At 39.0% G+C, this 27,194-nt stretch overlaps 1 protein-coding gene across 1 annotated transcript in view; it reads left to right on the top strand.

The window, feature by feature from the left end:
- RapGAP1 (Rap GTPase activating protein 1) overlaps window positions 1-27,194 on the top strand; it is a 530,826-nt gene that overhangs the window by 87,014 nt on the left and 416,618 nt on the right. The window lies entirely within an intron of this gene.

The raw sequence follows: 27,194 nt of genomic DNA, 5'->3' as shown, positions 1-27,194 counted from the left end.
ACGGACGCTGGACGTGATGACGTAATTGTGCAGATGTTCTGCAACAGATTTTCAGCAGTCAATCATGCACAAGGAAATGTTAACCGAATGCAATATCCTAACTCAGCATGAAATACTTTTTTCTCACACTTTTCTCCTTCAGCAATGTTGAAACATGCGTGAGTTCAATATTACTTAAATAAGGCGAAAATTATTCACATAATAAACGGAAGAAAAATAAATGCCAACAACGTTTTTTGGGAGAAAAATAATTTATATACACACTTTTTTTTAAAAAAAAAAAGGACCAATTTCATTGAAAAAGGCAAAAAAAGGCATTATAATTAAAAATAGGCACTGGGGTCCCAAATAGGGAAAATAGGCAAAATGAAAAGGCTTCTAAAACATTCGAAACAACATAAAAAAACGTATATCCGGAAAAAAAATATCAATATATCCAGTAGATAAAAAGAGGCATTTTGCCAAACTTACGGGCTCTAGTCATAACTTTTAACTAGTTAAAAAATACGTCGAACCCATTGCATTTCTCGTGAAATTCTAGCCTGATTTGATATATCATATCACCCCCTTGCCATTCAAACTTTTGAAGTTGAATTCAAGATGGCGGCCATCATCGTCATATGCCCTATAACATTTTCTCCCACCCCCAATTACAAACCTACAATGTTAGTTTTGTAGAACAGTACGTCATTCAACTTTTATTCGGGTGTCTCCACACTTTTGGATCACCCTTAACTATGTAAGGAACACAACTGAAAAATAATTTGTGTCCATTGATGGCTCAGTCATTAAAGATTTCCCTGCCGAAGAGTATGCAGCCTTGTGGATTAAAGAAGGACAGCGTGCTGCAACTGAACCACCTAGTCGAGACAACACAAGGCTGTTTTCCACTTAAGTTTTCATGGCGTAGTGCTCATGTTATACACGTATTAAAGTGTTCAAAAGAAACTTGTATGGACGTTAAATTTGAACTTGGTAATATAAATTTAGTCAAGTTTTAGGTGTCACTACGCGTAGTTCGATAGCTCTTTTTGTGTAAGAGTTTGGGAAGATCTTAGAATGTAAATATACCAAGTGTTTCTAAATGACGTGTAAATTTTATCATAAGATTTAATGGTGTAGGTTAGAATCAAATGTTCTAATATACTTAGAACCGCGAAGCAATAGTTTAGTTGACTGACTGGTAACATATATACAAATTTGCATACCCCAAAATGAAATCAAAGGTATGCCAATGAGTGGGCACCCCCCTCCCCCTTCCCAAAGCAAAAAGCTTAATTCGCAACCAAATATTTCCTCCTACAAATCGACAATATGAAAAGAAATGAGGAAAGCATTCGATAATGGAAGACAGATCAGCACACTGCAGCTTCTAACCTTCTGGCTCGGGTAAACAAGGCATGATTTTTTTAAAAGCACTGGGGAGAAGCTGCGGGTCGCCAGCCAGCGCCAATTACATAAAGACCCCGTCGGCAGAAGACCCCATTGTTGCGCAAGGGGAATTCGTAACGGTGGCAGCCCGCGGGGACGTCCATCATCCAGGAACGCGCGGCCAAGTTACGAAAGGAATTCCGAAGGTTTTGTCCTAAATTAGTTCCTCCGGGGGCCACAGAAGCTCAGATTGACCCAGGGCAATCTCGTCTGCTCTCTTCTCCAGCCGGTGAAGGGTTTCTGGAACCAGACACTTAGATATTCTTTCAGATTGCAAGAGACTGGTGCGCACATGTGGAAGAATGCGATAGCCCGCTCAGAAACGTGAATAAAGAAGGACCTGCGGTGTTTTATTGAAATGAAACATGACACCGCGTCGCTTTGCACAGTTTTTCTTTCTCCGGTTGCAGTTTCGCATGTGGCCTGCTCCCTACGGCGTTGGCGTCATCAAGGAGGGTCAAGGGGAGTTCTTCTCCCTCCACCTGAATTATCAATTCTTTCCTTTATTAGTATCTTCCCCCATTTATCTTCTTCTGTCCACCTTTCTTTCTTCCTCTCTCTCTCTCTCTCTCTCTCTGTGTGTATACATATACAGGGTGGCCACAAAGTGGGCGTACCCCTGGTTTTTCGTCGGAAAGTATGTTTAATTGTTGTGGATTTGCAATCGTTCGACCATGATGAAACTCATGAAACTTGATTTAAAGTGCAAGCCGTACCGTCCTTGTCACGTTAATGAACTCTCTGATGCTGATAGGACGTGGAGCCGGAATATCTCCGAACACCATCTGCCAGGACATGCCGCAGAATTCAGCTGTCCGACAATCGTGATGATCTCCATACCGATGGCCTGGACAAGTGAACTATCGCGTACGTGATCACATCGCTATAACAACAACAACCACTGTAGTATCGGAAAAAAGGGGGTACGCACACTTTGTGTCCACCCTGTATATGTATGAAACATCACAATCACATCACTTTTGGAAGTACGAACTCATTCACTCTCTAGCCTTCTTAAACCCTAAGGTTTGTGGCTGCAGCAACACAAGCCTTCCATCTGTCCCTATCCTGGGCAACACCAATCCAATCTTTTCCATCCTTACCGATTTCCTTAAGGTCCATCTCAACGTCATCCATCCATCTTTGTCTTGGAATTCCTACAGGTCTCTTTTGGAAATAGGGCCCGAAAATTAAAATATCGCACAATACTGGATTAACATCTTAGTTTGTTTTTGTTTTTTCAACAAAAAATAGCCAAATTGCACCGAAGTTTTATAAAAAAAACTCTTCTCCAAGCTCCTTACTTGAAGGTCTCATTGGAAATTTACTTTGGAAAACGTAAAATAAAAATATTGCTTCGATAGTGTTTTGAATGAAAATAATGAACGTTAGCAAATAATACATTCAATGAGAAATGATTTGTAGATTCTGAAGTCAATCTGAAAACACATCTTGGTGTTGATATACTGATTTGTTCTATTTCACTTCTTTTTTCTGACACTTTCGGCAAATTGCGAGGATATTAGTGAAAAGGGATAAGATGACACCGTAGAAAGGACAATTACAAACACAGGAGGTCAGGACACAACACAAACCCTACAAAAGATGGAGAGGAAAACAAAAGAATGAGAGGGAGACAGAACAGGGGTTTATCCAGGATTTTTCCCTTGGGGGGGTGTTGGAAAATTTTGGGGGGTGTAAGTTTGGGGAAGTTAAGTGCATATTTTGGACCGTTTTAAAAATGTTCGCCCTAATTCAATTTGTTCATGGATGTTTCTAGAGATTAAACCCCCCTCCCTTCTCTTCACGTAACATTTCAGAAGAAAAAAGATGGAAAATAGATTAATGTTAACATTTCAGTTTAACGTTTCGAGTATTGCTTTCCTTCCGATAATGTTCAGTACTTGATTTAATCAAGCAATTCTTAAGCTAGTTATAAAGAAATTAGGAACACTTGCGCAATATTTTAACTGTATTTGTATCGTTCTTGCCGTAGGTGTAACTCGGAGTTCAACTTGGGGTTGCCCAATTGAAATATCAGTGAGAATGCATTGCATGGGTGTGCGCGCACTTGCCTGTCTGAAGTAGTAGTAATAAATACAGATATAATATGACTTAAATAAATTATGACACTGCCAGCGAAGCGAGCAAGGAAATTTTTAGAACTACTTCTTTGCAAACTGATTATGCATATTATTAGTTAAACATAGCGACAGTATCCCATGATGTTTACTCTTTACAATCTTGCTTTTCTCGTTCGTTGAAGACTTCAATATGAAATTCCTTGACCGATTTCATTCAAAAGCAATATCAGGTATCTATCAAACGTGCCTCCTAACTTCCCACTATATTTTAACGTCTTCATGGACATGCTCTAAATACATATATCGAATTTCATTATTTTATTTCAGTTTTTGAATCATCGTTTAAACAGAGATTTGAAAACACCAGCAGAATTTGGAACTCACTCGCTACATAGAACTATTAAAAATTATACATGCATATTTTTAACTGTTAGAACAGGAGGGGGCAGGGGGCATGTGGTGTGGTAAAAAGGACGCCGAACGAGCAAAGCAAGATTGTAAAGAGTAAACATCATGGGATACTGTCGGTATGTTTAATTAATAATATGCATATGCATTATACCCTTACAAAACTTTGGAAAATATGCTTGGTGCTTTTGAGAGTTTATATTTCAAATACTAAATGAGAGACTCTAGGGAATTAGGAGTCACGTGCCTCTTTGCCTTAAAAGAAAACGAAATAACATGTGCAAATAAACGCATGGCATATTAACTGCAAAAGGAAGGCAAGGAATTTTCACTTCTAAATTGAGGCAATGCTTTATTTTCAATTATTTAAAAATTGAATAGCATTTATTTCACTATCCAACCCAAAGAGCACAATGAACCAAACAAATTTTCTCTCTCCACGTTTTCCAGCAGGGAGTGGCAAGTGGCAAGCGCCTTCGTGCCCTCACTGGTGCGCCTATGGTCAGATATAAATTTGGGACTTAATGTAAATTAAATTTATTTTATGTTTAATTCCTTACACTCAGGCCTGTAGCCAGGAATTCTTTGTAGGGGGGGGGGGGGCAAAGTCAATCCTAGAGGGGGCAAATTTTTAATATATTGTGTCGCATTGGCAGATATAGCAGGGTACACAGAGGTACTTGACCCCTCTCCCAAAAGAGATAAGTAACAGAAATGGGATGATATCTTGAAACTGTAACGGTCTAGAAAACAACTTCGAGCAACATCAAATGGCATTTTTTCGATAATGATCTTTCCAGATTGCCAAAGAATATAAAGTTTAACATAAATAGGCTAATAGGGACTGTATCTACTCGATATTTACAGGTTGATAATGTTAATAGACGATTAATGGGCCTCTCTGCAGAACTGATTAAGCGAGCCCTTTATAAATCATGCTTCATAATGATTTCCTCTAGTTTCCAGTATGCAAGATTTTTCCTCACAGGGGAATCTAACGAGAATCCAACAACACCATTGTGTTGTGTTAAGCAAGAAAAATCGAATTAATTAAATAATAATGGTTACATATTATCTACACTTGATGAATTGTGTAAAAAAATTGTAATACATTTTTTTGTACTTGCTAAAACATTAAAACGTGGGTCCCTAAGTCTACCTCGGTCATACTTCAAAGGGGAGACTCTTGCATCACTACAGACAATGTTTGCCGACTGGTTACGTTCACCATTTTGCAAAATATTGTGTGAATTGTATTAGATTATACTTGAATACATGTTTTGACACCTGCCAAAAAAAATAGGGCCTCCCCGATGGTGCAGTGGTAGCGTCATCGCCTTGTAATCAAGGGGTCCCAGGTTCGATACCCGGTGGAGGCACATACTGGTTCGGATCCAACTTTAAACTGTAGGTCCAGTCAAAATTAGCCTTACTGTGCATAAAGTGGACTTAAAACACCAAATCAATCAATCAATCAAACCTGCCAAACAAATAGGAATACCTTGATTGTTCAATGACTTCTTGGATTACAGTGTCATCATTAATATTTCATATTAAGTTTCATAGAAAGGAATTGTTTTAATAGGGCACAAATAATTTTATGGGGCGCCATGGCATTCTGTTTAACATCTTTTTTTTCATATAGATCGTTTGGCTCCCAGGGCTGACTCCCACCACCCCATAGCTATGGCTCTGAACTTGGACTATAAGAATAGAAGAAATTGCGAGCGAAGCGAGCAAGAAAATTTTACGAAATGTATTTTTATTTGTATAAAATTTGAAATTGAGAGGGGAGCAATTGCCCTTGCAACTGCCCTTGGCCGTCTCGAAGAAAAATGCAAGGAACTCGTAAAAACTAATTCCATCATGAGTATCCAATTGTCCTACTATTCTTAGATTCTCCTAGTCTTGTTTTTTTTTTTTTTACTTCAATGTTTGCTTTCCCTAGAATGGACTTCCGCCCAAGGTCGGGATGGTGGGGGGAAGGGGATAATGCCCCCTGCGGCCTGTGGTTGCAGAACTGATTACGAGTGTGTCTTCATCAATTTCACGTCATCATTCATTGTTGCGATTAGCTATAAGTGGCAGAAAAGCAACGCTAAGTAACAAAAATCAAATATCCACTCCCTCTCCTTACCACATGAATCACTATTACTAAAAAGGAAATTTTTGCCCCCCCAATCCTGATACGACATTATACTGAATCCCCAACACCTTCATAAATCGCAAAATCAATAAGTGTATTTGTTATGTTGCTAGAGTAATTGTAAAGATTAGTGAGAATTCCGGGTGTTCTGTATTTTTCACAGGGGGGCAAAGCCCCCCCTCTAGCTACGGGCCTGCTTACACTTCCTTTGCTTCCTCTGAATAGTTGAATAAAATTAAACATGTCATTATGTCAGGGAACCGACTAGATACAAAGAGAAAGACATTTTTTACTAAAGCTATATCTTTGCAAACTGACAATAATTTTAATTTAATAGGGTGCCAGTAATTTCACAGGGCACCACGACGTTAACGCTTTTCTATTTTTATCTGTTTTGCTTGTTCGGCACCCCATTTGTACTTAGCGCCCAGGCAAGCACCACACGTGGACCCTCCCCCTTTTAGAACTCTCTTTCTAATAGTATATAATTTCTTTTACAAAGGTAAAAACTCTTGGAGCCACAAAAATGGTCATCAACTATAGACGTGAACGAATCACTTAGGTTCTTCATGAAATACTTACCATTTTATATCGAATACTCTGTCAGTAAATTTTATATTGGTACTTTATGAATATCGGTTGGAAGAAATTATACCTACATATAGTGTCACTGATTTTCTACTCACCACTTTCGGTTTCCTTCTGTCTGGTTTTTAATTGTCTCTATCTTCTTCAGACAGTTTTGCAGTAAAGTTTCAGACATTGTTATACACTAAACAGAACGACAACACACGAACGGAGATGCTACATTGAGACTGACCTAAGGCCAAAGGCATTTGACTGTTCTTTTCTCTACCACTTCAAAATCATTCATCTCTCCAAGTTCCAGAAAATAGTGTTGCTAACCATAGTAACAGATTTGATTTTTTTTTATTTGATTTGATTTGTTATTTTAAGTCCACTTTATGCACAGTAAGACTAATCGGGACTGGACCTACAGTTTAAAGTGGGATCAGAACCACTTGTGCCTCCACCGGGTATCGAACCCGGGACCCCATAGTAACAGAATTCACTACAAGGAGTCGAACCTGTATCTTTGAATTTCTTCCCTTACTTTTATCGTACATTTTTCACATGCAAGAATCAAAAGGAAAATGCAACAAAATGTCAATTTCATTGACTCAGGGCTTGAATAATTGAATTTACGTATCTGTAACGTATTTAAGAAATATATAAGGTATTCAAACGCTGAACTGTCAACACTGTGCGCGGAATGTGCTCCCTGTAAGGAGGGTGAGAGGTCAGTTTGACATTTTCCAGATGGCAGTGTTCCTTCCCTAGAGCTGACCGCAACCTTGTCAAGGGAGGAAATGGCCAGGCTGCACATTCCACCCTCCTTCCTTGACACTTTGGTTTTAGTTGATCGAAAGGTCCATTGGACTACGCTTCTTCAGCTACAAATGATTTCTTTCTGTTAATGTTGAAGTATTGTTATTCTATTGTTGATATAAACATCCATATTTACACCCCCCTCCACTTTTCTGCTTGGGGGGTGTTCACCAAAATTTGGGAGGGTGTTGGGGGGATGTGTTAGGGGTGTGTGGATAAATCACTGAGACAGAAAGAAAAATAAATAGAGAAAATGATACGAAAAGTGAAAGAGAGATAAGAAGAGGAGGAAAAGATAATAATAAGATATATAAAAGGGGAGAGAGAGAAATAATATATATATATATATATATATATATATATATATATATATAGCTATATAGTGACAGAATGGGAGAGAGAGAGAAGATAAAGAGATATAAAAGAGAGAGCGAGAAAAATGAGAGAGAGAGAAAGAGGAAGGAGAGAACAAGAAGAAAGAAAAGAGAGAGGCAATATATTGGCCGCGAGTCCAGACGTAAGGGCCTCGTTAGTTTGTAAGAATGCAGTGTAGGGTGTAGGCCTACTACATGGAAGAGAGGACAGGGTGCTTAAGGAAAAGTCACCCCTTACACCCCAACAAGGTGTAGGTGATGCTGATAAAACTGAAAGAAACACAACAGGAGGTGAAGATGAGGACAGCCGATGAAAGGAACAGTTAGAACAGAATGCAGATAAACTTCTGAATGGATATCTTTTTTCTTACCACCAGGGTGAGAAATCATTGTAAAATTGTGGTGGGAGAAAGTTCTTCACCCCTCCCCCCCACTAGCATATGTGCATATTATACGATATACATATTTGTAATGTTATTAAAAGTAAAAATAAATTACTCATTTAAAATATATTACTATTATTATCAATCACATAAAGAAAATTAATTTTTACTTTTATACATATCAGATATTGCAAAGAAGCTAATTTCTTTACTAACCGGTTAAAGATATTAAATAAATTATGAAATAGTTCAAGTGGTTTTATTATGTGTAAGTTTTGGTTTAGTTTGTGCTTTATGTTAATATAAATCAATTAGTATTCATAGTTATTAGTGTTTTGCATTCTTGTTTTACTTTTATTGTGCGTATTGATGTAGATTTGTTAATAATCTCTTGAGAGAGAATGCATTCAATATTCACAACTACACTAATTTGTGTGTGTTTTCGATATTATTCTTAGTAAAGTATTTTTTTAAAATTAAAGGTAATTGCTTATCTTCTGTTTGTTATAACAGAAACTCTCCCCCCCCGGAAATTTTTGGTGGGGGGATTATTGAGGCGAAGATTGTTGGTGGGGGAAATCCCCCTGTCCCCCCAGGATTTCGCACCCTGCATACCACCACCTATTGTGTTATTTTTACTTGTACTTTGTTTTGCATCTTCATAACGAAGAACAAAATTGCAAATTTTACGAGTCCATACATCTAGAAGTGTAGAGATGTCTTCCAGCACATGAGCAACAGTGGAGCAGTGGCGTAACGAGAAAGACGGTTGAAGAACGAATTGCGCCGACTGTGGAACGAGTTCGCATGTCGATAGCGATCTGGCACCTGCTTCTTTTTTCATTCTCGGTCATTGCAGTAAATTTCTCCGGCAGGCTAGCCCAGACCAGACGGAAAGACACCGACCTTGGGAAGTGTCTAGGTCAGCTAGGAAGCGAGTGACACACGCCGTACAAGGGCCGCTGGACATGCTTTGCGATTAACACTTCTCGTATGTAGCAGAACGAGTGCTGGCAGGTTATTTCATGTACTCGGTTATCTTGATAACGAGATTATAGAGCTATGCTACAAATTAGTGCGAAAAAAAAGATCAATTTATTCGAATGTGGAGCTGGCGATGCTTGGGAGTATATCCTACCATTTATACTTGATGAACGACATACACAATAAAAAGAGTTTGATCCAAATACAGTAGAACGTCGTTTATCCGCATTAATTGGGAAGGTTATGCGAATAACGATTTTTGTGGATAATAAACATGTGTTTATTTAACAAAGAAATGGACGTACTGTACAGGTTTATTTTATACATACAGTACACAGGGTGTCCCGATAGAACGTACCAGCGACAAAACGTACCGCTAGGGTTTTCGTGACGAAACGTACCACTCAGATAAACACCTACCTTCAAGATATTTACTCCGCGACAAAACGTACCACTTGAAGGAAAACACGTCAATTACCAAGATTTACAACGATATTCTAGGCAACCTACACGACAAAGGTGAGGTTAGGTTAGGTTAGGCTAGGTTAGGTTAGGCTAGGTTAGGTTAGGTTAGGTTAGAACTGACATAAGTAAAATAAAGATCGAAAAAAATATTACGTAAAATCGTAATTTCTGTTACGTTTTGTCGGTGTTACGTTCAGTCGCGTATTCAGTACACAGTACTACGTACGTATACAGTACAAGAAAACAAAAGACATGAGAAAATGAGAGAACACTCGTTGAATCTTGCTTTTTTGAGTGTGCGGATAACTGACGTTGCGGATAATTGACGTACGGATAAACGACGTTCTACTGTATCCTGAATCCAGACCTTTTCATTGTTTGTGTGTGCGCGCGCGCGCGTAACATCATTTAGCTGAATGTTTCTGAATTTAAATTATATACAGGGTGTATCATAAGTGATAGCACGAAACTGAATCGGTGAAAAAGTACACGATGGTGGAAGCGAAAAAGTCTAAGTAAACACGGGGTCGCAAACGAACAGTGTGCGAGATAATTGCGAATGTATGGTTCCGATCCGCCACTCACTTGATTGTTTCTACACATCGTACGCTTTTCACGTGTGAGGTGCCACAGTCCTACTTAGTAAAAATAAGAGAATTAAAAGGTTCACTGCACTAGACATTACTGTTGCTTTTATTACCAAGGACTATTGTACTGTACAGTATGTTATATGTTCGTCAGTGTTCAGTTTTAAACAAAGAAACCTCGAAGTGTGCAAGGATCATTAGTCCTACCTGGACACTATTTTTATATGAAAAACTCGATTTTGCCCCCCAGAATTAGGAACAAGTTACGCCCATGTCTTCATGGTTTGGAACAGCGTATAGACTTTGATAACTAGACCTCGGATTTTAGTTTTTTAACATATTCTTTTCTTTGCAGGAAAATAAGAAATGACAAGTTACGTTCATTAAAAAACCCAACTGATGAAGTTTTATAGTACTTAAAATAACTTATTTTGCTTGTTAGAACGTATTTTTGGTTTATGTGCCTAAATCAAACCCTTCTTTTGGTTTTTATATATTTATTAGTGCTTCATAGGATTTTTATATCACACACAGGTATTTGGACTGTTTGGTGACGACAAAATTTGTGACTGTCTTCTACATTCACAAATAACTAATATTTACTTGATTTCTATTGCGTACAAGTTTATAAAATTAACAGGGAACTATTGAGATTAAGAGCGCTGTATCAATGTCGATATTTGTTTTAAGTTGTTGATTTCGATTCGTTTTTGTTGCATGTAAGAAGATTGACTTAAAATGTCTTGTGTCAGAAATCGAAAATGAGTTTATATCAAATGTTATAGAGTGAAATAATATTTCGGAAGTTGAGTTGTGTTGTTTAATTCTTGCAATGTAAGTATAATAACATTATGAAAACCAGTTGAGCGCTGAGGACTTGCCATTTAATTTGAAAATTGTGTTAAAGTCTGCTTATCCTTCGCGTACAATATATATTCAGTGTGAAGTATCGTTGCAAATTCAATGACTAAAGTGTTTGAAACATACTCTGGCGATTTCCCTCCCTCCAAGTGCATGATGTTTCTTGAAAGCTCTGATCAAAACAAAATGTCTGGCGCCACTGTCACCTGTACAGTCCAAAGTGCAAACTTCTAATCCGTTTGGTCTTCCTCACTTTCGCGTGTCAGTTCGGTGCTTTGTGGCATTCACGCCTTGCGAAGTAAATTTTCAGCATTCGAAATTGCACCACGGATTATGTTTCTGTTGAAAGATCATTTTCAGACTATAAGATGATCCTCACAAACAAAAGGCGGAGTTTGATTGTGGATAATATGAAAAAGATTGTTTGTGCAGCAAATTATACATACGTAATTCATTCTTCACGTCCTCCTCCGTGGCCGTGGAGTCTAGGACCGTTGTGGGAGGGAAACTGGCAGTCGGGAGATAAGCCGAGGGCTGTAGAGCCAGGGGTTATTATTATTAATTCATTCTTGACATCAACAAGTAACTTTTGCTAATAGCACAACTATAATATTACAATAATTTGTTGATATTTTTGAAAATGATGTATACAATTAAAAATTTGGTTAGAAAATTAATATTTAGTTGTTAAATATACATATTATAAATTCTTATTGAAATTTTGTTGTTATCGATTGTACCTAATCAGTATTTTTCAGGAATTTTGAACCTTTTAGAGTTTTTTGGAACCTACTTCAGGACTTTTCGAACTTAATTTGAGATTTTTAGAACCTGTTTTAGGATTTTTAGACCCTATTTTAGAATTTCCAGAACGTATTTTTATTTTATTTTTAGGATCTATTTTAGGATTTTCAGAACCTATTTTAGGATTTTTAGAGCCTATTTTAGGATTTTTAGGACCTATTTTAGGATTTCCATAACCTATTTTAGGATTTTTAGAACCCATTTTAGGAATCTAAAAGCACACTTTTTAGAATCTAAACATCCGAGGTCTAGTGATAACTTCTCAAACGAAAGTAAAGCCAAAGAATTTAATTGAGTTTTTCGCTCAACGCCTTGAACTTGATCTTCAGACTGGCCACCAGAGGCGTTGGCGATCATCGGTGAACGCATTACATCACTCCCACCATATCCTCGTTCTCCCAATCGGAAAAAAGAGAGGGACAGTAATTGGTTTCGGTGCTTCGGTATCCCAAGGTCCTTTCGCGACGCGAGCGAACTGGACGAAACGCGCCTCCGCACATCTGTCGGTGACATAACAACTTGTCAGGTGCTCGACGTTTAATGCAATCACTAAAAAAAAATCCTGTTTATGGCCTCGGCAAACGTGAGAGGAATCGGCGTTCGGTTCGAATCGATACGCTTTCAATTCGATCTCTTTTTATCGAGAGAAGAGATGACGTAACTCCGATTGTATGGTCATCCGAGATACTCCTAGCCTTCTGGACATCATGTAGAGATATGGATAGGGAGCTATTTTGCATTTCTATGGTAAGGTGACAAGATATTTAAAACAATAAAACGTGTCACATGCCAGTTCCGACGACACAATGAAAAATGCAAGGAAGAAATGTTTCCCGAGAGCGACGATAGATGGCAGCACGCCATATGAAGGAAAGCAGAGTTCACTGTAGAAACTTGGAGCGGAGAAGAGCGATTATATATATTATGGTAAATGCAAAATATATAAAGGAAGAGTATAAAAATTATAGAAGGAGTGAATAAAATGTTGTATATAGCCAATTAAGATAATTAAGAATATGCTCGTATATGAAACAATTAGGAAAGTTAATAAGTGAGCAAATGAATTCAGAAATGTATATCTCTCCTTTTTGATCCTAGTGATCAGAATTTGATTTAATACCTCTGACGAGGAGAACATCGTCAGCTTTTGTATTTGTCCGTCCCTCGGTGGCGCTGTGGTCAAATTAGACGCCCCGAAGCACTTACGGTTGCGCTCCTTATTAGACGCACTGGGCCATAGGCAGCGCTTGCTGTTAGCGATCCTGGGCTATTCCCCTTTTGGTCGTTACATAGGAGGTGGCGCTATTGTCAGTTTAGTCGACCCTACCCTTTCTATAAGTATAGCTTGTATCGTTTGCCAAAGAAACGGGGAAAGCGAGCGCATATATGTAATAAATAAGATTACGATTTAAAAGGGAAGAAATAAATTAGAAGAAAGAAAAGAAGATGAAGCCTTTTCCCAAAATAGAAGGAAGAGAAGAAGAAGAAGCCTTTTCCCAAATCAAAAAGAAGAAGAAGTATTTTTCCGAAATCAAAGAGAAGAAAAAGAAGAAGTCCTTTCCAAAAATAGAAAGAAGAAAAGAAGAAGAAGTCTTTTCCAAAATAGAAGGAAGAAAAGAAGAACCCTTTTCCCAAATCAAAGATAGGAAGGAAGAAGAAGCCTTTTCCAGAAATTACGAGAAGAAAGAAGATGATGATTTCCTTTCAAGAAGAATATAACCGACGTAAATTTGGAATCAGCATATATATATATATATATATATATATATATATATATATATATATATATATATATATATATATTTCAATGTATATACAAGCTTCGCTATATATTTTCTCTATATTGTGTATAGTTTTCAGATCCGCATTTAACTATATCCTCTTGGCTATAAAACGCTTTCTTATTTGGAATTCTCGAATAATGAACCTATCCCCTGAGATTAAGATATTTCTATAGCCGTGGTAAATAACATTTAAGTACGTACCCACAAGGGGCGTAGCAAACGAGTCATTTTTAATCTTTTCCCCAAAGGAAAAACTCGACAGAACGGGATAGCAAAATGTACATTTTTACATACAAAGAACTGTTTCTTCATAAATACTTATGTTTGGAAATCAATTAAATAAATACTGTGGAAAGAACTTACATTATATGGTGATGAACTCCAATAATCAGTCCCTTATAGAATTAGAAGCCATTCGTTGATATTTTGATCTTCAGTACATCCTTCTTTTCAACAAGTATTTTGTAAAAGTTGACACACGTGTGATTAAAGTTCACCTTATTAATCAACATAGCTTTCACAGTTTGTACTGAAAGAGCGTTCGTCACTTGTCCACAAACCATTCGTGTACGAAAACACGCGTTCAGTGAGGGCATTAGTTCCAAGTAAACTATTTTAAGAGTTGGGTTTGAGTTGGTGTTTTAAGTCCACTTTATGCACAGTAAGGCTAATCGGGACTGGACCTACAGTTTAAAGTGGAATCCGAACCACTTGTGCCTCCACCGGGTATCGAACCCGGGACCCCTTGATTACAAGGCGAGGACGCTACCACTGCGCCATCTGGGAGGCCCAAACTATTTTAAGAAAATTGGAATAGGAGACATTGTTGATATGGAAATATGAATAACTTCTACTCAACAATGTCATAGTAATACTAGAGATGGTGTATTCTTACAACAATTTTACGGCAATTAAAGAAAACCGGGAGGAGACTCGAAAAAAAAGGGACTGACCTGAAAACACGGGACATCTTACTCTAAGTAACATGATCGCGATGATGATAAATTGATAACATACAGGGTAATTAAAAATGAATGGTGCAAATTTATACAGTTATTACGGCGTTACCGTTTATGATAGAAAATCAGACAAGGCATCAATATGTAGAAAAACTGTGGAAGTTTTATTCCCTCTTAGCTGGCTTATTCTGCTTAGCCGATGCTCCACCAGGATCGCCAGTGTAGCAAAAGGCTAATGACCAGTAGAAGGCGTGTTGCGTGTTGGAGCTATCGAGAACTGATTCAATCACAATGGTGCAAAGACATTTTCGCATGTAGTAGTAGTAATGCATATGTTTCACCCTTTCGAAAGAGTTGCCAAAGTTACAACTGCGAGTTGTTAGTGTCTTCGTAACCGTTAACAATGACTTGCTGTCTCGTGCATAGCAAGTACTGGATTATCGTTTGGACCTTTTCCGCGTTACACGTGGTTCCCATGTTGAATCTTTATAATGTGAGTCATGCGAGTAAAACTTCCAGAGTTCATCTTTATATCGATGCCTGGTCTGATTTTCTATCATAAATAAAAACGTCATAATACTGTGTAAAGTTGCACCATTTATTTTGAATTACCCTGTATATTATGTAGGTCATTAACTGACAGATACTTTAGGAAGAAACCGTAGGACGACAAAGGATAAGAAGCGTCGTGTCTTGAAAGGCTTCCTTCGCTCCAGCACTTGAAAGCTTAAGTACTATGTATCTGCGGATCTTGAAGCAGACGACTGGATACGATCTGAAAGTTCCTAATGGAGGTACAATATCTGATATTTTGCATCGGGATTTTCCACCGCTTACCGTGTTTGTATCAAACTATAACTTTATCCACGGAACATGCCTCGATGCATTTTTTCCACTCAAACTTGGCAGTTCATTAATGGTGATTCTTCTGCATTTACATAGATGATGCATGTAACACTTTTCTCTCGGTTCACCGTAACATGTACAGCTATGAACAATTACAATGAGGCATGGCTCTTTCTGGATTCAAGATGTCTCGTTTTTATTGCGAATTTGTGTGTGTATTTGTGTGTGTGTGTGTGTGTGTGTGAGAGAGAGAGAGAGAGAGAGAGAGAGAGGGGGGGGGTGCGTGTGTGTGTTAATATGTTTGACGTTTTATTACACCCTTCCTCTATATGGGAACGAGATATGGATAGGCAAGAAATCACCTAATTCCACACACCAGATGGGACTGCAGACCAAATGTCTGCAATTTCCTGAAAGTTTCGGAATTCCTGCGATAAGAAACCACATTGGGACTGTCAAATCAGTTATATTCCTCCCCCCCTCCCTTGAGTCGTCTTCAAGAAATTTGGTTTTCAAAGCGCAACATTCTCAAGTTGTTTGACACAAGATGAACAGAAAAGTATCAATAGCGTGACTTCGTGACTACATGTAGAAAACCATTTATTTTTCTGTCCAATTTTTTAAGAAAACATGAAAGAAAAGGTCGTGAAGCATCAAACAGGGGGTAAAAAGGGGATAAATGTACCAATTTCACAAAAAGGTGCAACAAAGTGTGTTCATTTTACTTAATTTCATGTGCTAGAATACGTATCTCAAACGATCGGTGTGAAAACAGCTATATTTTTGGGACTTTTAATTTCCCCGTTTCCCTATAGTATGTAAAGGTTATTATTATGTATTAGTACATGTATTATTTACCCAGTATCATTTACACCAACAGTTACATCAAGATATGATAAAGAACATCATAGAAAATGTAGTTCTTGTCATCCAACTAAGAATCGTTATTTTATGTATCTATTATAGCACTTTTATTATTATTATAGCTTCTAATGAAAACGTCCTCCAGTTAAGAGCAATGCACAATAAGATTGTTTTCGTAATTTTAATTCCACTTTTCATAACGAAAAGCAACATTTGTATATAGACTCCTATTTGTTGCGGATAATTTCTGTTCAAGAAATACATAATCTTTAACACTGTTGCAAGGTTGTAAATTTAGTTGTATGAAAGTAAATTAACGTTTTCCTTGGTTGATGATTCTCGTCATCATTAGGAAATTTGTTTTGTGATTCGTCAGTTCCTTATATCCCAATTACAGTAAAGCTTCAGCCATTTTGTTGAGCTCTGAAATTGGGTTATATTTCTGGGACAATTCACGCAGCAAAACCAACCCGCCGTTTCCCCTACCATTCTATCTCCAAAATTGTTTTTTCTCCGCAGCGACGAGTGGGCCGCAGATGACGTCTCACATTCCACGCTTGAAACTTCACGAGATTACATTTCAGGAAACAGTAAAAAACAAGAAAGAAGTGGGATGTTCTTTCCAAAGCGGCTGGAGGACCATTGTTGCCCGCACCACGTGGTCTTCATTAACGCTTGAAGACCTGCCCCCGGAATCCGACACTTTGTTGCAAGTGTCCCCTTGCGTCAACCCACACAGAAGCTAAACCACTTGGCAGTTTTTTTGTTGTCCGTCTTTTGCGCTACTTTCTTCTCCAAAGTGGGTCTAAAACAGTTAAGCCTTGCGGACGACTGAGTGCATTGGGTAGGTGCAAAATCCTAAAATCCTAATAAATTCCGGGGAAGGGTTTTGGTTTCAACAACAAAGATAAGCAATTAGTAAAATTCACATAAATTGTGTTTTGAATGCTTTCTCTCACTTTTCAGCTGTGAAAGTGTGTTTACCAGTCAAGAAAGTCATGAAAAAGCATTACCAGTGCAGTTAGAGATTGGATAGTTCACATGAACTCTCCAGCCTAACTATTGCCTATGTTGGGGGAGCAGGAAAAGGTTCTTAAAGTCCTTGCGTTGACTCAATCTACAAGTAAGTCAAGAAGTTAATAAAAAGTATATAAATTATACTTGTGGTCAAGAAGTTTTGCTATCACAATCACTGATTGATTTAGTTTATGTTACTTCACTTTTCTGCCCTTTTAGGCTAATCGCGAAGATGAGGATGAATGATGGTAAGATAAGATGGTGGTACTACGTGGAGGTGAGGTTGACTTTTCTTTGGATACCTTACCAGAAGGTCATCCTTTACACGCCCATTCTCTGTCTCGGAACCAACCCTAATCACATTCACATTTAGGCCTTTAGTTTGACACGTCCTTGCCTCTTGTACAAATGTTTATTGTTCTTTCCTAATTACCTTTCTCGTTGTACAAATGTTTATTGTTATTAATCTTAATTTCTGTAATGTAGTATGTGATCCTTGTTGTATTTAATATTTAGACCTATCACTGATAATGTCAGGATATTGACTGACCTTTATGTACATATCTTGTATGAGCTGTTGTTTTGTCTTTACTTTGAGTTCGGGCTTTGAGTTTTAAAGAGTGGTCAAGTTGAATTGTAAGAATCTGTTATTTCTTTGAGTGAAATTGATTTTATCCACATAAGTATTTCCTTTGCTAAGAAGTAAGATATACTTCTTGTAGTGAAAAGTTGACTTTCATTTTTATTTGACGAACGAACAGAGATGTTATTACCCAATACTCTGAGAAGCATCACGTGAATGCTACGAGTCTTAATGTGATCATTTTTCTTGTGTTAAATAATCATGTTCTTTTACTGATAGAACGTGTCAACTTGAACAGAAATTCCAACTGGTCACGTGTTGCAGAGTTTCTGGAAGCACAGGCCTGTAAGGAACCCGACAGGAATTGTTTGGTTTCGAACTTTCTTCCTGCGAAAGTCATTGGAACGAGGACCTGAGCTGTGAACCACTCAAACTCTGACATTCTTGGAGCGATAATCACTGAAAGCAACTTCGATATCATCTGTTCATTGCTTATACCAACGTTTTTATCTTAATGGGAGCAGCGCTAAGTGATTTCCCACACTTTATCCGTGTTCAAATCGACATATTCAGTTCCTTCATTTTGGAAGTGGACTCTCTTGGTTCGAGAAATCTGATGAAGATAACGTGACTAAGTGAAAAACCCAACAGAGTCGATAATCTTGAACAGTTCTAATGCTGCGTAACCGCGGGAGGGACAATGGTGGCGATCAACCCCTCTATCTGGTTGATTGATTTGTTTGTTTTTTACTTCGCTTTTCTGCCACCTTTAGCTAATTGCGAAGATGAGTCATTTATTTGTTTATTTATTTCTTGTATTGGATGGCGAAGTTGATACACAAGCCTTTTCGTCCACTTAACCATCTCTACATTTTATAAATTGATTATAATAGCTAACAGTTTGCGAAATGTATAAAAACTAAAAACATTTGTTGCGTTTCGTAATTAAACACTGAATGACTATTTACACTATTTAATGTGCACTAACACTGGACTACATTGGAGTGGAGTCGACCACCGTGTAGCAATGTCTCTCGCTGTTCTCTCGTTCAGTTCGGGTATTTCCCGATACGTATAGTGGGATCCATCGATGAGGATTACCTTGCAAATTGTCCATCACCATGTTCGTGCACTTTATTTGACTCAATAAGAGCTTCAAGAATTAAAAGAAAACTCAAAACAAGCTGTTGACAATTTGTGCATACATAAAAATCCATCGCTTAAAAACACACAGGATGGAATGTAATACTCATGGATCCCACTGTACCACGCCTTGAACAGTATCCGAAGAAAAGAGTCTGCATAGTCCTGCCACCTGGTGGTGACAAGGTAAATGGACACTTAAATGTACAACTACTCACACATCCATAACAAATATTAATACACACACACTCATCTATCCCAAACAACATTAAAATACCAAAGAAAAGAAGAAAATGAAAACAGAGAAAATACCTACTAAGAAAAGTAAAAAAAATACACGTAAAACATAAACACACGCATAACAAAAATACTCAAATTAGAGAAGAATCAGTGGCTGTTGGTCCTACAAGTTTACAAGAGAGGTTTCATTTTGTTGCATTTGTATTTCCCTGCTTTCAGTTCTGCTATGTTGACTTCAGAAGATGATTTCTTAATTTTGATTTAAACGCTCGTGATAATATGATGAAATTGATGAAGGGACACTCACAAAGAACACCCATGCCCAGTCCAGGATTCGAAATCTGGAGCCCTGGCGTCTTAGCGCGTTGTACTTACCACTCAGCCATTCAATGTACATAAAAATACGTTCATACAACTAAACAGTATGATCATATTTGTCTGATGATAATGACAAGGAAATGCTTAGCAGTTGGTTTAGTTTGCCAGAGAGTTGGCACCATTTTCTGGAAACAAGTTTGTCAACGTTCGGACTTTACTTTGACACTTACGATAAGTGTTTATAAGCCATTCTTGAGATCTAGGTCATTACTATCTGTGCTTGCTAAATTATATCTAATTACCTGTACAGGAAAGTTTTTCCCTTGGGTGTGGGCTATAATGGTTGACTTTAACCTTTTGTGTTTGAGTTGCTGTTTTAAGTCCACTTTATGCACAGTAAGGCTAATCGGGACTGGACCTTGTTACTAGCCTGTCCCCCCCACACTTTACCTCCGCACTCGAGGTTCGGTGCAATTTGTACTCGGCTCTGATTTGTCTAGGGGTATCTTTCTTTGTACGACAATGCACGTGGGTTGCTACAAGTCAACATAATTATATAATTCACTACAAGAGACAACGTATAACCTTTGCGAAACCTTTATGATCAGGGGAATAAATTACCTTGTCCAGCATGTGTGAAATTAAAAACGGAAATTTTGGATAATTTCTATAGTTTAATTAACGTAAAATTTAAAGTATATACAAGTTGTTTGCGATTGCCGTAACTGTTTCACCATACTGATTTTTGTACGGATGCAGTAGACGTTTTTTTTCTTGTAAATGCTATATTTGAAGAATACACATGATTACATACACAAACTAAGAACTAGATTGTGTTCCCGCAACACACACGCACGTCTTCGTAGAATGTTCCACTGCTGCCGACTGAGACTGTCTTGAGGCAGTGTTGCCAACTTTACACGTTGCTTCACTGGCGTGCTACAAGTCCCACTAAAATACACTGATTAATGATTAAAACCTGAACATTCTCCCCCCTCCTTGATTTACTAAATCAACATAAAACACTACATCAAATTATTTCTCTGTTGGAAAAGGGATGAGTTTATGAATTGGTCTTTTAAATGTACCCTGAGTAGTGCGAACGTTCACTACTCTCACAAGTTTATCAGATCCTGTGTAGACCTCTTCGATGACTCCAGTCCTCCATGTGAGGGGTGGAACATGGTCTTCCTTCATTAGCACCAACATTCCTGGTCGGAGATTGGGTTTGGTTGTTGTCCATTTGGTTCTCTGCTGCAGGTTGTTGAGATAGTCCCTGGACCACCGCTGCCAGATGTGTTGGTAGATCCGTTGAATCCGTTGCCACCGATCCAGACGATTTTCTGCTATATGTGTTACATCAAGCTCGGGAAAGGATGTTAGAGGACTACCTGTTAGGAAATGACCTGGGGTGAGATAACTATTGTCAGTAGGGTCATTGGACATAGCAGTGAAACGACGCGAATTTAAACAGGCTTCGATTTGACAAAGCAAAGTTGAAAGTTCTTCAAATGTGAAGTGCTGATTTCCAGCTGCTCTTCTTAAGTGGTATTTCATTGATTTTACCGCTGCTTCCTGCAGGCCATTGAAATGGGGCGCATGTGGAGGTATGAAATGCCATATGAATTCTTCTGATGCTGCATACTTGTGTATTTCAGTCTTGAATTCTTGAGACTCAAACAGCTGACGCAATTGTTGTAGTTCTCTGTAAGCTCCAACGAAGTTTGTTCCATTATCGCTGTATAAATTTCTACATTTTCCCCTTCTTGAAGTAAATCTCCTTAGAGTTGCGATAAAGGCAGATGATGTTAGATCTGAGACTAATTCTAAATGTATAGCCTTTGTAGTGAGACAGACGAAGACTGCTACATAACATTTTCTCGAAATCTTGCTTCTTGCATTTCCTGATTTCACATTAAATGGACCAGCATAATCCACTCCTGCATTGAGGAATGCTCTACCTGGCTGAAGTCTTGTTGATGGTAATTGACCCATTAGTTGCTCTGACGCAGATGAGTTTAGCTTGAAGCAAGGTAAACAATTATGTATAACCTTCCTGATAACTTGTCTTGCTCTCGGAATCCAGTATTTTTGGCGAAGTGAGGCCAACAGTAGCTGAGAGCCCGCGTGAAGTAATCTCTGATGCTCTGCTAGTATAGCGAGTCTTGTTAAATGATGCTCTGATGGCAATATGAGTTGGTGTTTGCTCTCATAGGGTATTTGAGCATTTTGTAGTCTCCCACCTACTCTAAGCATGCTGTTTTCGTCTATGAATGGATAGAGACTTCTTAATGGACTATCCCTTGCCACTTGTCCATTGCGTTGAAGATCCTGGAATGCTTCCCTGAAAACATCTTGTTGTGTTGCCTTGATTATTGCTGCCAGGCTGAGTCTCAAATCGTTTGCTGTTAGCTGCTCTGTTTTCTTGTTCTCACGATTCTTTGTGTTGTGAATGAAACGCTGGCAATAGGCAATGACTCTAACTAGTTTCGATAATGACGAAAATTTGTGGATGAAGGTCGTCGATGGAACTTGAATGACTAGTGATGTGACCCCCTTTCTTTCTTCTGTAACTTCTTCTTTCTCTGTGTGTGACGAAGAATTTGGCCATGAAGAAGATTCTTCACTCAAGAATGTGGGTCCATTCCACCACAGTGTATTGTCTTGCAATGCGGCCGGTTATACACCTCGAGATACAAGGTCCGCAGGATTGTCATGTGATGACACGTGTCTCCATTGTGAAGGACTTGTTGAATCTTGAACTTGTGCCACCCTGTTGGCGATAAAAGTTTTCCACTTGTTTGGCGGCGATGACAGCCATGCTAGAACTATCTTCGAAATCTGTCCAAAAATATACTTGACTGATTGCAAGATTGAGTACCGCTAATACTTTCTTCATTAATTTGGCAAGTAAAACTGCTCCACATAGTTCCAGGCGTGGAAGTGTAACCTGTTTTACTGGAGCCACTCTTGATTTGGCGCAAAGAAGTTTAACTGCAACATCACCACTTCTGTTTGTTGACCTAACGTAGATTGCTGCACCGTAAGCCCTTGTACTGGCATCGCAGAACCCATGAAGCTGTATGTCGTTGATTTTTCCTTCAATCAAGATGAATCTACTGACTCGTATATCATTGATACGTCGTAGGTTTCTATACAACTGCAAGCATTGCTGCAATAACGTCGGTGGTAAGCTCTCGTCCCAATCGATGCGTTGAAACCACAACTGTTGTAGAAATGCTTTGAAACTGATGACTACAGGACTGACCAATCCAAGAGGATCGAATATTGTGGCGATTATTGACGTTACTCTTCCTTTGCTTATTTCTTCTGCGTGGGCAGATGTTGATGCTGCCTTGTTGGCGATTAAGAATTTGTCTGTGCCTGGATCCCAGAGTAGACCAAGAGTTTTGACACCTTTATCCTTATCTAACTGAAGTGGTAACTGCACTTCTCTGTGGCTATGAGGTACTGCCTCTAAAAGTGCGGGATGGTTAGAACACCATTTTCGAAGATTGAAACCGCCACTTCGTAGAAGATGGATTAATTCTTGTTGTAATTTCAGTGCATCCTCTACACTGTCGCTGCCTGATAAACAATCATCCATGTACATATCTTCCCTTACAGCTCTTGCTCCATTCGGATACACGTGTTGTTGCTGTTCGGCTAGCATTTGTGTATACGCTGTTGCGAGGAATGAAGCTGGTTTTGTGCCATAAGTCACCGTTAAAAGTTCATAAGTGTCTACTGGGCTGTCTGATGAGTATCTCCAGAATATTCTCTGCAATGGTAAGTCGTCTTCATGCACCATAATTTGGCGGAACATTTTCTCCGTGTCTGCCGTAAATGCTATGCTGTGTGTGCGAAATCGTAGAATGATGGAGTACAGATCTTGTTGCAGAATTGGACCTGCTAGTAAAATGTCGTTAAGTGAGTTTCCAGATGTAGTTTTGGCGCTGGCATCATAGACAACTCTGGTCTTCGTTGTGCTGCTGTCTGGCTTGAATACTGGATGATGAGGCATGTAGAATACTTGTGTGTCATCCTTGACTGTGTCTGATTCTAACTTTCTCATATGTCCTAAATTCTCGTATTCCTTCATGAAGTTATTGTAATCTTCTCTCAGATCTGGCTGCCTCTTCAATCTTCTCTCCAGTTGTTCCAATCTACTCATGGCTTGCTGAGTTGAATCTCCTAAGTGTGGATGATTTGGGCGTTTAGGTAGACGTACTATGAAACGACCAGATTCGGAACGCGTTGTATTTAATTTAAAGTGCTCTCCACATAGCTCTTCTTCCTTAGATCTGTGTGGTGACTCTATTCCTTCCAACTCCCAGAAGCGTGTAAGTTGCCTTTCCAAACTGTCATCTGTTCTTACAAAACATGCAGTGATTGATGAGTTGCATTCTTGAGGCATGGATCCACCCAGTATCCATCCAAGTTTCGAATCTTGCAGAACAGGGTAATTGCCTTCTCTACTTAGACGTTCTGGCTTCAGTATGGAGTAGAAAAGCCCTGCGCCCAAAAGCATGTCTATCTTGCCAGGTTTATTGAATGTGGGGTCTGCCAGTGCGATGTCCGTTGGAATGTTCCATGCATCGTAGTTTATGTGCTCTGCAGGCATATCTCCAGTGATTTTTGGCAGAACTGAACAAGATATTGTAGTTGAGAAGTTATTCGCGAGTGATGAAATGTTCACATTCACACTGAAGCGAGTTTCCGACGTTGAGTTATTTATCCCATGAATTGGAATGTACGCCCTTTGTTTCTTGAGACGCAGTCTTTGTACGGTTTCCTCCGTTACGATGTTTGATTGACTTCCATTATCTAGTAAGGCACGACATGTGACCAATCTTCCGTCCTTGTCCTTCACTTGTACCAAAGCAGTTGAAAGTAGAACATGCGATGTGTGTCTGGTCTTGAAACTGCAGTATGATGCTTGCGTAATTTCCCGATTGTGAGTCTCACTCTCTGCCACTGAGCCTTGGGTGTCGGTGTGTCTGTTCTGTGTTTCCCTTCGAACACTACCGAGCTTCCGTTGATCATCGTGCAGCAAAGTGTTGTGTTTCTGTGAACATGCTCTGCAATTGCCTGATTTACAGTCCCTGCTTCGATGTGGCTTCAAACAGTTCCAACACAACTTGTTTTCACGCACACACTGTCTCCTTTGATGTACATTTGCACTGAGAAAACCTGGGCATGCATACAGAAAATGAGAAGGCTGTTGTTTACAATACAAACATGCATTCGATGAAGAAGCCAAATATGAATGTGACTGGTGTGTGGTTTTGTTTTGTTTGGTCCTTGCGTCACTGAATTTATTATCCCTAGGTGTCTGGCTTACTTGCGGTTTGATAGTTTCTAGTGCTTGACATTTATGCTCGAGAAACGTAAAGAATTCTGAGAGTGGTGGGAACTCTTGCTCAGTGTGAGTTAATTCCCAATCACGTCTTGTTTGTATGTCTAATTGAGATAGGAAGTGCTGCAATAATACTACATCCTCTAAAGGTTCCGATAACTGTAATGCCTTTAATGCTGAAAGATTGCTAGTAATGGTATTTGCGAAGTGACGCAAATCTGACGCATTTTTCCTACTAACTGAGTGAATGTGCAAGAGTTCCTTTATGTGTGTTTATGAGCTTCTTGTGTTCATAGCGCTGAACTAGCTGTTCCCAAGCTATTGTGTAATTGCCTTCAGTGATTGGCAAATTCTGGATTAAGCGTAGTGCCTGGCCCTTAACAGCTGATTTCAAATAATGGAATTTCTGAATTGCAGATAAGGTGTCATTATTGTGCACTAAGGCTACAAATGTATCCGAAAACCCTAACCATTTGTCGTAACTACCATCAAAAGTAGGAAGAGAAATCGAAGGTAGCTTGAGCTGGTTGTCTTCATTTGTAAATTTCTGATTAGCTGATTCTTGACCCTGATTATTGATTGCAGCATGTTTAGAAATTATGTTTTGCATTTGAACCTTTATTTGAAAGTACAACTCTTCAACTTCAATGCGGTAAGTTTCATGTTCTTCTGACTCGTCGTCTTCGAGTTCTAGCTGTGTTTGCACTTCATTGAATTTTGCCCAAACATCTGATAAATACAGAGCACGGCATTTCACCTCCTCAATATTTTGAGTTTCCTCAAAGTTCTGAATGAATTCTAACAAACGTGTAAGTTGCCCCTTTACAACCCCGCGCTGTCGTGTTAATTTCTTTCGTGCTTCTTGATTCATCGTAAAAGGAAGGGAAAGAAACAAGAGGGAAGGAATTGAGCTTGTGTGGGTGTTGTGTTAGCAGAAATGACTGACCTTTGTACAGCTGATTGCCGCTCCCGACTCCAGACGTCAACAAGGATGCTCGGAGCCCCGTTGTTGATAGTGGCTGCAACACGAGAAGAATTGCTGGCTGCGACGAAATGAACTGCGCGCGAAATGTGCCACGCCCGAAATGTTCACGTGATCTTCTCAGTTCCCGTTCTGAGAAATATATGTATGCTGCTATGTTCAATGTATGTAATACACAACAATGCTGCTGTTCACTGTGTGTAATACACTAACCGAATGTACCGAGTGTGTTCTTGAAGCGACACGCACGTAACTGTACTGCAATGACTGTGTTTCACATCACAAACTACGCACTTGATAACGTCCATAATAGCATCCGACCGCACGGAGGACCATAAATGTTTGCGATTGCCGAAACTGTTTCACCATACTGGTTTTTGTAAGGATGCAGTAGACGCTGTTTGTTGTAAATGCTATATTTGAAGAATACACATGATTACATACACAAACTAACAAGTACACCTAGATTGTGTTCCCGCAACACACACGCACGTCTTCGTAGAATGTTCCACTGCTGCTGACTGAGACTGTCTTGAGGCAGTGTTGCCAACTTTACACGTTGCTTCACTGGCGTGCTACAAGTCCCACTAAAATACACTGATTAATGATTAAAACCTGAACACAAGTCGTATCCGAACGTTCATTTCTCTAATTATTTATCGGGCCAAAAACCCTAATTTTGATGTTGGAATCTCTATTGTTTGTACCTGGTTGCTTTACATTTCATGAATTACATCTGAAGTACGCTTGTCACAAGGTAGACTCGCGTTACTCCAAGAAACGTCTTAACAGGCGCTAGGCCGCCCGACGTGTACATTTCTCAACCTCCACGGTGACAAGGCACTAGGCTGCCCGGCGCACCGTAATTACTTCAAAATAACATCCAGTACAACTACCTTTTTACCTGTAAACTGGACACCAAGGCACTAGCTTGCCCGGCAACCTCCGGTCCTAGCTAACCGAAGCAAAAACAGCCTCTCCCTTCCAAGTCTCAGTTCCAACAGCCGACCTCCCCCACTCTCATCTGGGAGTTTATATATGTTTGGTTGGCGTCTGTTGCCAACCGCCCTTCTTTCAAAATTTTTAATCTTTAACAGCTAAACTGCCCGCCTTTCTTTTGAACGTTCGAAACACGAAGCAAGAACAGAGAGCTACATGGTATTTATACATGGAATAATATGAA

Source organism: Lepisma saccharinum, chromosome 12 (assembly GCF_977018435.1).
Source record: "Lepisma saccharinum chromosome 12, izLepSacc3.1, whole genome shotgun sequence".
NCBI classification, from domain to species: Eukaryota; Metazoa; Arthropoda; class Insecta; order Zygentoma; family Lepismatidae; genus Lepisma; species Lepisma saccharinum.
This window is presented reverse-complemented; position numbering and strand designations above follow the sequence as displayed.